Source organism: Pinus tabuliformis, chromosome J, assembly GCF_031772625.1.
Source record: "Pinus tabuliformis cultivar Carrire ecotype Pingquan chromosome J, CPIR1, whole genome shotgun sequence".
NCBI classification, from domain to species: Eukaryota; Viridiplantae; Streptophyta; class Pinopsida; order Pinales; family Pinaceae; genus Pinus; species Pinus tabuliformis.
The window spans coordinates 1,334,634,706-1,334,650,501 of NC_142295.1; positions in this window are offsets into that span (position 1 = coordinate 1,334,634,706).

Consider the following 15,796-nt stretch of genomic DNA (forward strand, 5'->3'; position numbering starts at 1 on the left):
CAACCTCATGAGTGGGGCATACTCATCCCTCAAAAATCTGAATGGAAAAACTCTGGTGAGCTGGCTCAAACAGCTGTTCTTGATGTAAGGCTCATAATGATGCCTCTCCACCTTCTTTTTCTTATGCCACTGTTCCCCAATGTTCGGTATTCCTGTTGCCACTGATATGGTTTCCGGTGTCAATGTGAAAGTGACCCCAGCCAGGATAGATTGACCTCCTTGTAGATGAAGTGCAAAAAGATGGGCCAACTCATGATGGACTCTAACATTTGCCACCCTTTGAAAAAATTCATAGCATGCCAAGTGTTGGAAACAAGACATGGCAAGAGGGCATGCCTGCAACTCAGTGAGGGTGTTCGGCTCATCTCTAAGATGTCTGCCACTCCGGTGATGTCTCCTATGGGCCCTCTCTCCTGAAGATGTGTCACTGTGGGTCCCCTCCTCATACTCTGATGGAACTTCTGATGCCATTACTACTGTTTGTACCCTGAGTTTTATGCTGCCCTCTGAATCCAATGGAACTGGTAAAAGCTCTAAAAATTTCTTGTTTTGCTAGCCTTCACCGAGACTTGAAGCGGTTTGGCAATGTTTTATGCCCCTGGCTGTGTGCGTCGCGTGCCAAGCCTAGTGCACCGCGTGCTAGGTGTGCATCACGCCCTTGCAAACTTTCCACTGCGGGCTGGCTGCGTGTGCGCCGCGCCCTTTGTTTGCGCCACGCTCCTTGGTGTATGTGCCGCGCTCCTTGAAAACCAGCTCTCCTTCACTCAAACTCTCACGATTTCGCTCTCTCACCTTTGGAATGTCTCTCCAAGTCTTGCAAGAGAATAATGGCTTTGATTTGGGCAAAAACAAGTATATATAGGCTTGGGAGAGATCGATTTGATTTTTTCTTCTTTGAAAACCCACTTTCTAATGTTTGTGTTTTGCACTTTTTTCATTGACTTTAAAACACCCTAATTTTCATTTTTTCTTTGAAATTTTGGCTCACATGATGGGATTTTCGGCATTTCTTTGCGGGGACTATGTGGCTGGGCATTTAGCCATGGAAATCATGACTGCATCTGAAAAATCAACTTGTGCATTTTGTCATAAATGACCTTGTTTGACTTTTCTTCAAAACAGAGTTTTGAAGAAGAGTCGAAGTCTTTCCCCTTGAAGATGAAGCTCTCTGCACCATAGCTGTGTAAGGCCTCCCTCTGGCCTGCATGGCTTGTTTTGGACATGTTTTCAAAGACCAAATTGATGAATTCCTAGACCCAAACATAAAAGATGACTTTGCCCTGTAAAGGACGAGACCTTGACTGTCATGAGCTTTGGTGATTATGGATAAAGACCTGAGCCAGCAGGGGCCAGACATGAGGGAAAATGACTAGCATGACTTTCTCTGTCAGATCATGGCATGTCCCTAGCGAAATGCAGCTGGGTAAATGGAGCGGGACACCTAAAATTGAAATGCACAAAGAGTTTTGATCTCTGATGGAGGGCTGACCAGACCGACTCTAACATTGGCTCCAATGGGGGATGGTAGCTCCTTGGAGGTGCCAAGAACAACAGATCTCTGGAGGAGCTAGACAGTGCCTTTTGTCCATTGGGCTATGGAGTCATCATTTTGATAAACAGCACAGGACTCTGACTTATTTATAAAACTGGAATAACCAAGAAATTGACTCAAACTTGACATCGAAATAACTCAAAAACTGACTTTACAGACTGAAACCAAACTAAAATAAAAATGGTATTTACAATGACAGTGGAAGCAACGTTAATAGATCATCAGTGATACCGCTTGAGTAGCCGACCATTGATCGGCCCTCCAGGACAATCTTCCCCGTTCATTTCCTTCAGAAGAAAGGCATTCTGACCCCTATATGCTGCAATCTTGAAAGGACCTTTCCACAGATTTTCGAACTTTCTGTGCTTGCCTTTCTCTTCATTCCTTGCATCCCACTTCAGCACCACATCATCCAACTGAAATTTCTCTGCTTTTGCTTTTCTGTCATAGATTTTATCTATCTTCTCCTGCAACTTGGATGTGTTCTTGAAAACTCCCTCTCTTGTTTGCTGCAAGTGGATCATTTGATTCAACCTTCTCTGCATGGGATCTTCCTCATTGCCAGCCTCCTGAAGAAGTTTGACCACCGGGGTAGCAAGAGAAGTGGGAAATACTGTGTCCACTCCATAAACAAGCTCAAATGGTGACATACCAATAGAATTTTTCTGACTGATCCGATCTGCCCAAATCACATGGACCAACCTCTTGTTCCAGCTCTTCTTATTTATTTCCAACAACTTCTTGATGATGTTGACCAAAGATTTATTCGAAGATTCTACCAATCCATTGCCTTGCAGATGATAGGCAGTTGAATGACCGAAAATTATGTGATATTTATGACAAAATTCTACCATCCTTTTTTATTTGAAAGCTGCTGCATTATCAGTGATTAATTTGTTTGGACAACCAAAGCGAGACAAGATGTTATTTTCGAGAAATGAAATGATTACCGTGTCCGTCGCTTGTCTGGTAGGGGCTACCTCAATCCATTTTGTGAAATAGTCCGTCGCTGTAAGGATCCATCTATGCTGTTCGAAAGAGGCGGGATGAATTTCCCCAATGAAATCCAACGCCCACTGCTGGAATGGAGGGCTCACTTCAATAGGCTTAAGTGGCAAAGGCTGTAATTTCTGTTTTCCTTCGAAAATTTGACATTTATGACAGTGCTTGACCATCTTATGCACATCAGCAAACAAAGTAAGCCAGTAGTACCCTGCTCTCAAAATTTTGTTCACTGTTGATTTCCAAAAAAGATGATCTCCAAATTCTCCTCCGTGGAAATCCTCCATGACTTTCTTCGCCTCCTCTTCCACCAGAAAATTTAACAAAATGCCACCGGGATCTTTCCAATACAGTGCGGAATTCAAAATACAAAACTTGGCAGCCTTCAATTTGAGTGTTCTCGCTTTGTTTCTAGTCATGCCGGGCGGTGGTGATAGATTTTTCAGCACATATATTATATCTGAATACCATGGGGACAAAGCAAACATTTCAGATACCTGAATTGACGTTCCTTCCTCATTCTCATCGGACATGGCAGCGATCAGATTTATGTCCAAGGCATGCAAGTTTGATTCGGCCATTAGCTTCGCCAACCCCTGCCCTTTGACCAGCTTTGTAGGCTTTATCTCCACATCATATTCCAGCAAGGCTGCAATCCATTTGCCTCTTCTCCCTTCCGGATCGGTCTGCACTAAAACATCTTTTACAGCAGTATTAGGAACATAGGCCAGAATGTGAGAATGTAGGATATACACCCGGAAATCCTTCAATGCCTTCACCAATGCCAGGGCTTGCTTCTCAATGATGTTGTACTTCAAAGCTGCATCCCTTATAGCCCTGCTGAAGAATGCAATGGGTCTTTCATGATCATCTCTCTTCTATAATAATACCGCTGCCATAGTGTGCTCAGAAGCAAATGAAAACAATATGAAATCCTGAGTATAGTCCGGGCTAACTAGAACTAGAGCTGAAGAAAGGGTCAATTTGACCAAGTTGAAAGATTTTACAGCCTCGTCTGTCCATTTCACCTGGCTGTCCTTCTTAAGCATGTTGGTCATTTCTCTTAAGTGTTCTGCAAGATTAGGCACAAAGCGATGCAGAAAATTCATCTTACCATTGAATGATTGTATCTCCTTTTTGTTCCTAGGTAGATCGATTTGCTGAATTGCTTGCACACGTGCTGGGTCTATACGAATGCCATCCTTTGAAATGATGTGCCCAACTAATTTGCCTTTCTCCATGGTGAACAAGCTCTTCTTAGGATTCAGCGATAGACCATACTTCCTGCATTTTTGAAAGACAATTTTTAGGTGATGCATGTGCTCTTCATCACATTTGGAAAATACCGTCAAATCATCCAAGTACACCACCAAAAACACATCCTTCTCATTTGCAAACGCCAAGTCCATTGCCCGCTGAAATGTGGCAATTGCATTCTTTAAACCAAAGGGCATTTTGGCATAGTGAAAGGTTCCCCATGGAGTGGTGAATGCTGTCTTGTCTCTATCATCTTCATGGATGGAAATTTGGTTATATCCGGAATAACCATCAAGCAGTGACATACGAGATGCCCCCACTACTCGCTGAAGTATATGGTCCATTTTGGGCAGCGGATAGTTGTCCTTCATTGAGACCTTATTCAGATTTCTGAAATCAATGCATAGGCAGATATCACTGGTCTTCTTACGTACGGGCACTAAGTTAGATATCCAATCTGAAAATCTGATGGGCACAATGATACCTGACTTATACAACCTATTTACCTCCTTTTCGATGGATGGCAGTAACTTTGGATTTATCCTTCTCAGCTTTTGTCTAAATGGTTTTTGATTGGGCTTGATAGGTGTTGTGTGCTGAATAATATTTTTATCATAGGTCTTTAAATCAGAATAATCCCAAGCAAATACATCTGCAAATGAAGCCATCAAACTGATGTATTTGTCCTTGATCTTTGGCGGTAATGCTTTGGACAATTTTACCAACTTTGGATTGGCAGCCGTGCCGATGTTAACTTCTTCTACACCTTTCTCTATTGGCTGCAATGTTGGCTTGCGGGCTACATCATCCTGATCAAAAAGTTCCTCTAGAGGTATCAAGCGTTTAGGAATGATGTTATTCTTCAATTGTAATACATCCATTTGATTGATCTGCAGTTCATCTGTACCATTCCCTTTGCCCTCATCATTTTCTACATCAATTAAGGTTTCTTTGAACTTGCCTTTATTGAGTAGAAAATCCTTAATCTCCTCATCATCTTGGAACACTTGCCAATGTCGCTGATTGTCTGGAATGGTTGGACGATGCTTGACATGGATTTCAAATTTATTGCTGGAGTTCATGGGGATCTTCAAGCTGCTCGCTGCCTTGGCAAGAGCATCAGTAATACTATTTTGTATACGTGGCACACATGTTAAGGTGTATTCGGAAAATAGCTTCAAGATGTCTAAAACTGCATTACGATAGGCCTGCATCCTAGGATGTTTTGCTTGATACTCACCTCTGACTTGTTTTATCACCAACTCGGAGTCGCCATATACCGAAATCCTCTTTGCATTCAGCTTTCTAAGAATCTTCAGGCCAGCAATCAGAGCTCCATACTCAGCTTCATTATTTGAACATTCAAAGGCTAGCTTGTAAGAGCAAACTCTCACGCTGCTAGGCACTTTGTTTGGGGCGAAGAAAGGACTACGTAGCCAAATACCAATACGAGCGCCATCATTCCCTACTGCTCCATCAAAATCCATGGTCCACAAGCCTTCTTCCTCCTCTTGTAAGTGCTGGAAATCTGTTTGCCGTGCCTTGTCTGCTTGCTGTCCATCATTTTCAGCTGATTTCCCAATCTTTTTCTACTTTTCTTGTCCTTCTTTCTTCAAGATTTCTCTGAAATTTTCTGTTATTTCCGGAATGTCGTCTGCTTCTACTATCTGACTATCTATCTCATTTAAACTATCTAAAAACAAAACAAAAGATTCTAAATCTGTATGTACATAGTTGATAGGATGATTCATATGTTTCTCCTTGCTTGTGATCATATATTTCATTTTTTGTTCCCGATATAATTTCCTCATTTGTCCAAACACCGGGATTGTTGCATAGGAGAAATCCAGCTGTAGTGTCCCTTTCAATTTCGCTACCCAAGACCTAGAAAGAAGCATGCCAAACCTTGGACGAATATCTGCTACCACCACATCCATCAGAACATTTTTCATAGGAAGTTGATCCAAACTCACAACCAAGTCTTTGATGAGTCCTATACACCTTACTTTGCTGGAATCGAATGAATAGAGATCATGATATTGCTGGGTGATGTCCAGAGCAAGCTTATTCATGATAGCCTTAGGCATGAGATTGTGAGAAGCTCCGGAATCGAACATGGCATTGTGTAACACAAAATCATGCAATCGTAAACCGATATAGAAGGGTGGCACATCACTATCAGGAGACTCACCATTCGTTGTTGGTATAAAAATCATTTCAAGCTGATCATCTTCTACATTTACCATGTCTGACATTGGGTCCAAATTCAACATTTTAGAAATCTGTCCTCTATAACTTCTGTTCTTCATTATTTCAGTCAAGGGGATGGATACCTTTAACTTAGAAATCTCATTCTCTAGGCTAAAAGTGGGAGTCTTTTCTACCTCTTTGACCGGGATCTCTTTCCTTTCCTTTTCTTTTGATGTGGCTGGTTGCTGTGATTGTTCTGCTGATTTTGATTTGCTGCTCTCCGGAACAACCGTCTCCTTTCCCTTTCTTTGTGTAGCTGATGAATCATTTTTTGTCGTCTCACCCTCCTTTTTCTTCTGAATTGGTTTGGCCGGCACATCTCTGTTTCTAAGAGAATATCACTGCTATTCTGCGGACAAAGCATTCATATACCCCCTTTGATATTCTTCTGATTCTTCCTCCAACACGGTGTCTCTAGCTAGAATAAAATCAGTGTCTTGGTGTGTAGCTGAATTTACTGCACATTCTTCCTCTTCGGTGATGTAAGTAGGCAGCTCGTCTGGAGTAAAGAGATGGTTTTCCTCGCCTATTACATTCCCGTCCTCATCTAACTCTGGTCCATGCACAAAATTCTGCTGCAAAGGTGTTTGTAGCAGCTGTTGTGCTGTCTGCTCTTGAGTTCGTTGATCTCTTTGTCTTATTCTATATTGTGGCTACTGTTGGCCACGAAAGTTAGGATTCCTAACTTGTGGCTCTGGCTTATCAAGTTTTACCCTTTCAAGCATCTGCTCTACCTTTTTGAGAAGCTGATCCATTGAAGAAGATTCTTCTTTCACCGTGGTTTTCTTCTCCACTTTCGCTCTAGCTCCTTTGGACAGCAGATTTTCCTCAATGCTGACCGCAATTTTCTACATGTCTTCCATTGTAGTCGGTTCTCTCTCTCTTAATTGGTACGCCATGTCAGCATCAAAACCATCTGGAAACTTCATCATTGCTAGTCCCATAGGTGGCTTTAGATGGTCTGGAATTTCGTTGTAGACTGCATTAAATCTAACACAATAATCTTGGACCGACTCACCGGCATTCCGTTTGATTTGCTCGTATTCGGCCAGAATTTGAAGGGGATTCTTTTTCACTTCCCACTGGTTCAAAAATTGTCTTTGTAGCTCAGCCAAGGTAGTGATACTTGCAGCTGTCAAACCTCTGAACCATTTCCTCACCTCACCTGCAAATGTTTGTACAAAGAGCCTTATTGCCACGTTCTCTGCATCGATCTCATGAAGTTCATAGAAGTCTGCCATTTTGTCTACATGTTGCTGAGTAGTAATGCTGTTAGGAGTGCCATCAAAAACGAGATTTTACTTTGATAATCATTTGGCATGTCATCTAGGACTTGGGGCAAAACAAGGGGTGCGAAACGGGCAGCCATCATTGTCGGTGGATTTTGCCTTGGAGGTGTTGGAGGAGTGTGCACAGTTTGCAAGGGGCTTGCAATTGGAGTTTGGGGCTGTGTTGCAATGTAATTATCAATTAATCTATTGGCTATTTCTGTTTCAAGGTCTACAAGAAATTGCGGATTTGGGATGGTATAGTCAACAACCCTTTCGGATTTAGGCTCAAACAAAGATATTTCAAATCATTCGTCAAACTCAAGCTCTTCAAGATACTCAAAAATATCGGGACATGAATGGGATTTGAACACGGGAGTTATGGTGCTTTCTTGACAAAGGAGTCTTGGGATCAAATTGGGGTTTTCGTAAATATGAGGAGGGTCCGAGTTTGGATTCGCTCTGGTATATCGTCTTGAAGCCAGCGTGCTATTGAGAGAAATTATGGGACACAACCAACTTACTCAGCCTTTCCAATCCTAAGCTCATCATCCGGAAGCCTAGAATTATTATGAAACAAGGGGATTTGATTTTCAACTTCATCCCCAGTATGGTCGCCACTATGTTAGCACCTAAATCTGCCTTAGGCTAAAGGAAGGAAAAAATTAGGGTAACCACAAACCACGCTCAGTCTGGTAGCTAGCCCTACCAGAACAGGAGAGGGCTCTCTCCGAGTCACGCTCAGTGAATAGGTAAGCAAAAAATGGTCTGAGATGACTTACAATGAAATATTTACCTTAGACTAGTAAGTGAATAGGGATTCTGGAAACAATTTTATGAAGTGACCGAGCTTCTGGGATGTTATGGGACCGGGGCTCAGCAAAGAACAGAGAATTGAATATGAAAGCACAGATTATTCCGTGAGGCAAGGTAGGCGAAAAGTGCAGCAATTTTGGTTTAAGGTAATGCAGAATGGAAAGATTGTTGAAGAAAGTGAAAAGGGCACAGTCGCATGAATCCTTTTCAACAGAAGAATAACACTGTACATGAAATTTTCCCATAGGTAGAGCAATATAGATTGAATTCTACCTAATCTCACTTAGAAAATTTCACTGAAATGAAATGTGAATTGAATTAAGAAACATAACAAGATACATATGGAACATAATAACACATTTGCTACACTCACAACCACAAGAATCTCATGAAACAGAGCCGTTGCCTTTCATTAATTCTCTGTCAAAAATCCACAGTGCAGAAACAGAGTTTCTTTCCCACAGTCTCCCAGAAGTTACCAGCCAACCCTTTGCAAATAACTTGCATAAAATATATAGAATGTGTGAGGAAGAGATAGAATGCTCAAGGTTTGGGGAGTTACTCAAATCATTGTGAAATGGAGATGGAGAGCCAACCATCATCTACAGGGGTAGCACTGCAAACATGACATTTGGCATTGGGGTGACCATTTGCCTTCCTTCGCCACTTGGATAGAAGCCCATCTGGAGAAAAAACTCTTTAAATGCGACCTTTTGTGCCAAAAAACTGAAATGTAGATGACCGGGCCCACTTGGAGAAGTCGCGACCTGAAATTTCGCGAAACGGGAGCAAATTGGCAGTTTTTTTCTTCTGTGGGCTGTGCCAAATTCTCTATGCATCGCGCCACTTTAGAGCCTATTTTGGGGCACTTTCATGTGTCCAAAATGTGCCCAAATGGGCTTGTTGGAAAGCCTATCCTGTCTACTTTCTAACCCCACTGGAATTTCCAAATTTGGTGCTCATTTGCCCCTCCAAATCTTCATTCTCCCAAGACTGCTTTCTGTGTGTCAAAAACGTGGCAGAGAGGCCATTTTTGGGTGTTTTTTGACCTTTAGGAGACCCAGATCTTGTCAAAATTTCTTGCCCGAACACCAGTAGTCGTAATTTTCGATGCTGAATCCAAATATGTAAGCTGTTCCTCGATTGGAGCCCTAGAATTTTAGCGTCGTGCCAGTGGCGCGACGCACAGGGAGGAATTTCCTATTTTTTGTCCAAAAAATCACCATGTGACCAAAGTTTGCCAATTTTTTTGAAATTTGGGCTGGAAGTTCTCTATGAAGTGCTATGTTGTTCCAAGGAAGCCTCAGCCAAGATTCAAAGTTGATATTTCTCCTTTGCCTCCTTTGCCTCTTTTGTCGCTTTCTTCAATCTTGCCTTTAGGCTCTTGATTCTTGCTTTGGAGCTCATGTTTCGAGCCATGTAGTGGTGAGTCATGCACCTCAACATGTCTTTCTCCCTGTTAGATTTATCCAACCGCTGCTCCAAGTGAACGTTCACTTTCTCTAACACATACTCCCGGTCCTCGTCTCTTTGCTCCATAGGTCTGCCTTGTGCTGCCAGGATGTGTCGCCGGTTTTCCTTGATCATTTGCAACTCTATCTCAGCTAGCCGATCCTCAAGTTTCTTGTTCCTCTGCTCCAGATACTGCATGTTCCACTTGGCCCTTTCCAAGTCCAGGGATAAGTTCTCAATCACTGATTGTTGCTCCTGAATGATCTCCCCAAGCTCAGCATTTGTTGGTTCTGCATCTGTCTCATCATCCTGGAGGAGAACAAACTCGGTCTCTCGCTCACCTGATGGCCCTTCCTCCTGTACTAGCTCCTTGCCCTTACCCTGCTCCTGTGATGCTGATGTCGGAAGCGAGGCCCCTTCCACCCCGGGTGGAGATAACACTCGCTTTGCTGCTGCAAATAAGGGTCTACTGCCTTTCTGATAGGTGATGTATACTGGCATGGTGGCAGTCTCATGGCACTCAAACTAATGTGAAGGACACCCCACCTCATGCTTTGCCTCTGATACCACCGATGGAGCACTGAAGAAATCATGGGAAATGAAGTCCTCCCAAGCAATACCCTGCAATCCCAACTGATGGTCCACCAAAATCTGGATGAGAGCAAAATGATAGACACTGTTTAGCTGTTGTCGAGGGGTCTTGCACTGCATGAAGTTTTTCATCTTCTCAATGTTGTTGCAAACGAAAAATGGGAGGCTCATCATCCGCACCCTGGTGAAGTGCATGAGCAAACTGATGTGATAGGCATAGAGGCGGGAAAGCCTTCCCTCACAACTGAAATACTTCATGATCAACCTCATGAGTGGGGCATACTCATCCCTCAAAAATATGAATGGAAAAACTCTGGTGAGCTGGCTCAAATAGCTGTTCTTGATTTAAGGCTCATAATGATGCCTCTCCACCTTCTTTTTCTTATGCCACTATTCCCCAATGTTCAGTATTCTTGTTTCCACTGATATGGTTTCTGGTGTCAATGTGAAAGTGACCCCAGCCAGGACAGATTGACCTCCCTGTAGATGAAGTACAAAAAGACGGACCAACTCATGATGGACTCTGACATTTGCCACCCTTTGACAAAATTCATAGCATGCCAAGTGCTGGAAACAAGACATGGCAAGAGGGCATGCCTGTAGCTTTGTGAGGGTGTTCGGCTCATCTCTAAGATGTCTGCCACTCCAGTGATGTCTCCTATGGGCCCTCTCTCCTGAAGATGTGTCACTGTGGGTCCCCTCCTCATACTCTAATGAAACTTCTGATGCCATTACTACTATTTGTACCCTGAGTTTTATGCTGCCCTTTGAATCCAATGGAATTGGTAAAAGCTCTAAAAATCTCTTGTTTTGCTAGCCTTCACCGAGACTTGAAGCAGTTTGGCATTGTTTTATGCCCCTGGCTGTGTGCGTCGCGCGCCAAGCCTAGTGCACCGCATGCTGGGTGTGCATCGCGCCCTTGCAAACTTTCCACTGTGGGCTGGCTGTGTGTGCGCTGCGCCCTCTGTGTGCGCCGCGCTCCTTGGTGTATGCGCCGCGCTCCTTGAAAACCAGCTCTCCTTCACTCAAACTCTCACGATTTCGCTCTCTCACCTTTGGAATGTCTCTCCAAGTCTTGCAAGAGCATAATGGCTTTGATTTGGGCAAAAACAAGTATATATAGGCTTGGGAGAGATGGGTTTGATTTTTTCTTCTTTGAAAACCCACTTTCTAATGTTTGTGTTTTGCACTTTTTTCATTGACTTTAAAACACCCTGATTTTCATTTTTTCTTTGAAATTTTGGCTCACATGATGGGATTTTCGGCATTTCTTTGCGGGGACTGTGTGGCTGGGCATTTAGCCATGGAAATCATGACTGCATCTGAAAAATCAACTTGTGCATTTTTGGAAAATTTTGTCATAAATGACCTTGTTTGACTTTTCTTCAAAACAGAGTTTTGAAGAAGAGTCGAAGTCTTTCCACTTGAAGATGAAGCTCTCTACACCATAGCTATGTAAGGCCTCCCTCTAGCCTGCATGGCTTGTTCTGGACATGTTTTCAAAGACCAAATTGATGAATTCCTAGACCCAAACATAAAAGACGACTTTGCCCTGTAAAGGACGAGACCTTGACTGTCATGAGCTTCGGTGATTATGGATAAAGACCTAAGCCAGCAGGGGCCAGACATGAGGGAAAATGACTAGCATGACTTTCTTCGTCAGATCATGGCATGTCCCTAGCGAAATGCAGTGGGGTAAATGGAGCGGGACACCTAAAATTGAAATGCACAAAGAGTTTTGATCTCTGACGGAGGGCTAACCAGACCGACTCTAACAGCCTCGATGGGCGTAGGAATCCTTACCGGTGAATGACATGATATACGGTAAAGCTAATAGGTGGATTGATCTACGTTGGGCACACTAATCTCGAGTTGGGATATGCGGTAAATCCTAGAGAGTGGGTCTTGGTTTAGGTCCTAGTGATCCGATGTGGATTGCGGTAAATCCTAAAAGACTAGGAGATAGGAAAAACCCTCACAGTGTAGGTGGAGAAATCCGGTGGCATCCATGATTGTTTGGCCTAGTGATCTGGAGGAGATCATGATAAAGCCTATTATTACATGTTTATTATGTTGGGCTAGTGATCTTGGATGGATTACGGTAAAGCTTAGTTTCTATTGATGAGGGTGAGGTGGTTTAGCCTCGAGATGCCCTGGTTGGTTCTTTTGGCTTGAGTCTCACATTCGTGCTTGGAATATGGCACATAGTTGAATGGATAAAGAGAGATTTGGCTTAGCCATTTTATGGTCTAGTGGAATGTGGTAGTTCCATCCCGCATTTGGATTTTGCATAATCAATATGAGGTTATTTCTCCTTGTATTTATATTAGTATTATACTGGTTTATATGTGGATCATATGTCTATGATTTCCATGGTATTTTTGTTGCTATTATTTTGGTTATGTATATTTTTTATGGTTGTGGATATGTATGCCTCTCATCATGTTTTTGCTTGTAAGTGAATGAATAATGTATCTATGACCTAATACATGATAATGTAACGAATGATATAAGGGAACAATGCTTCATATCAATTCTCAGATTAATATGAGACCCCTATGCTTAAATATGTTGTTTACACTTGTAGATTACATATTTGTGACATGTTTGACGAAATGCATGCCATGGCTAATAGGGGTATGGTTAAGGGATTCTTCAAGTATTTACATTTGCATCATTGTTTCCCTATTACCTTTCAGTTCTGAAGGTGTCCTTCAATTCTAAGCAGTGACCTGGGCCCTCAGCCTGAAACAATGGCTCAAATCCCGGGGATGTTGGTACAACACTGGGAAAAATAGTCCCTAGACATTGGCATGACTTGGGATGAGAGTGTCTAGAGCCTCCTAAACATTGTTAGGTCCATATCATCGAATCATCTGGGGGTCAAGTCGTGAAAAGTCGTAGTATGACCCAGGGGCTAGCTACTTGAGTGGTTGGAATTGTTCGTGGGAGTCCTATAGCTGATGTGGAAGGTTTGTATGTTGTGTTTCCTTCGACTCCAGTTCATTAAGGTCACATAGGACGTTGAATCTAATCATAGTAGCCTCTCATCACATGTTTACCCCGGTTGACCGGTTACTTAGGTAGATGTGGGAGGAGGGTGTTACAACAGAGTTTAAAATAGCTGTTGAAAATAAAGCAACCATTCAGAACAAATTGCTCACATAAAAAATCCATGCATCATGTGTAAAGATTGACATGAACTAACATAATATCCAAATTACCTCCATAAAGGACCACACAATGAAATATATTTTACTGCAAAAGCTCTGATATGGTTTTTTTGGTGAGTATCAATCTTTCTTTTTTCCAAACTTGGTGGATTATGGTTATTTTTTTTTTATTCATAAGGTGGCATAGTTACTTTTAAAAGTCCATTTGAAAGTGATTAAAGGTTTATTTTTACAAATAAAATTATATTTTAAGGGGGTGTATAGAAAGATAAATTTGTGTTTTGAGGAAGCGTTTACTTCAAAGGAAGGAATGAATAAGGATTTTAATTGTAATTTTGAAGCATAATTAAAGTAAGGGCTGGTATCAAATTTAAAGCATATTGTAAAAATTTTAACATAATCTTTCAACAATTTTTTCTTAAAAATTAAATTGCAAATACATAAACGAATGTTAAGGGTCCCTTGGAATATGTAATGAAAGATCACCCCACTATATATAGTTGATTTGACATTAATGGAAAATATATCACTTAGAGCTACTCTTTTTTGACCTAACATGATATCAAATCCAATTTTATGTGCTCCCACTATGCTTAGTGTAACACCCTTTTGTCATCTACGTAGTGTTTATCCTATAACTCTGTCAATTCTCATCCCTGCTCTACCTTTCGAACCTGCTATTTTGGGTGCTTGATTTTTTTTGTCAGCGCTACTTCAAATTATCCATGAGGTGTAATTCTAGGTTACTTTGTCCAAGGGCACAATTTTATTTTGTTGATGGAATTTACCTCTAGTTTCCATGAGCCAATATCCAAGAGTGGTTTCCTCTAGTTTAACTTTCTTTTATTCTCTACTATTCACAATCTGATAGAGTATATATTTGTTTTCTAAAGCATTAGGGGCCTTGATTTCTCACTTTTATGATAACAATGAATATGGTGATTCAAGCTCTACTCTTGAGAAGATGATGAATATCCTATATAGAATCTATGGAAACATTGCTAAGTATATCAGCAAAGAGCCTTTAGAAATTTTTGGCCAAACCAAGTGCTCTATAAGGTTTGTGTTCTTGTGTTCAAAAACCAATTTTTAGTGACCCACAACACTTGTTACTTTTCATATTGCTCCTTACACTACTCCCTTATATAGAGGATAATTTTTTGTTTCTATTTTGTGGGATATTCTATCATACTGTGACTTCTTATGATTTTGGCATCTTGTGACTTTTGAAGGAGAAGGATTGACTAAATGATTAACCATTTATTTCTATACAAATAAGTGAATGGTCATATTATGGGCATATAGCAATTGTCTTTATGTATTGATTTCTCTAGGTAGAGTAGGGTTTGTTAGTCCTTTGCATTAAAATACATTGTATAGAAGCACTCATTATAACAAAAAGGAATGCAAAGGACACATCTGGAGTTAGACTTAATGGAAGGAATTTTTTAAAAGTTGGTGGTTATCAAAGCAGACATTGTACACCTAAGTCAACAAGGGGGGAATAGCCTAGATCGAGGCTATTTAATAGTCAAAGTTGTTTAGTATAACTATCCTCAACGGGTTCATAGGCTCTCTTAGCCTTGGATCCTTTCTTCTTATGAAGGAGTGAATATGCAGAAAACTAATCCTAATATAAACGAATCTAAACTATCATTATATTACACTAGTCTAAACTAATGCTATTCTAATTTATGGTTAAAATAAACTACAATTAGATTATCAACTTAGCTATGCAAATGAAATGATGGAAACTAAACAACCTAAACCTGATATGTGTAAGAAAGAAAAAGGATGAATGTTTCACTGTTACTGAACTATGATATAATAAATGATTCTAATTTGTATATTTCATTTAAAAATTAGAATTAAAATTTAAAATACAATAGAAACTCATACAAAATCAAGATATGATACAAAATAAATAGAATTATGTTACAATGAATAAAATAGGCAAAAACATGGCATAGATGACTAAAAAACGATTCTCTAATGATATACCTTCTACAAAATATATAAAGAGAAATGAAATAAAATTATGTTCCTAACTGCAACTACAAATTAAATTGGGACTTCTTCTTAGTGTAGAGAACAAAAGAACATGTAACTATAAAACATAGATTCCTTAGTCTCATAGATAAACACATATAAACTATGTTTACGTTCTATTTTTATATTAATAAACAAATGCAAAAGCTAATTAATATATAAGCTTAATTATTGCTTGGCCACGGCATATAAAAGGGAAAATTGTAAACGATATCTTTTAAACTCATATACTTTACTTGTCGGCTTTATGAAAAAAGTCAATAAAACCGTTAACTAAAGTAATGGTATGAAAGAGACAATCATTTACAACTACAACGTTATCATCTATTTGTAAACGTGAAACAAAATTTTATGTCAATTTGAATATCGAGAATAAACTCGCATAA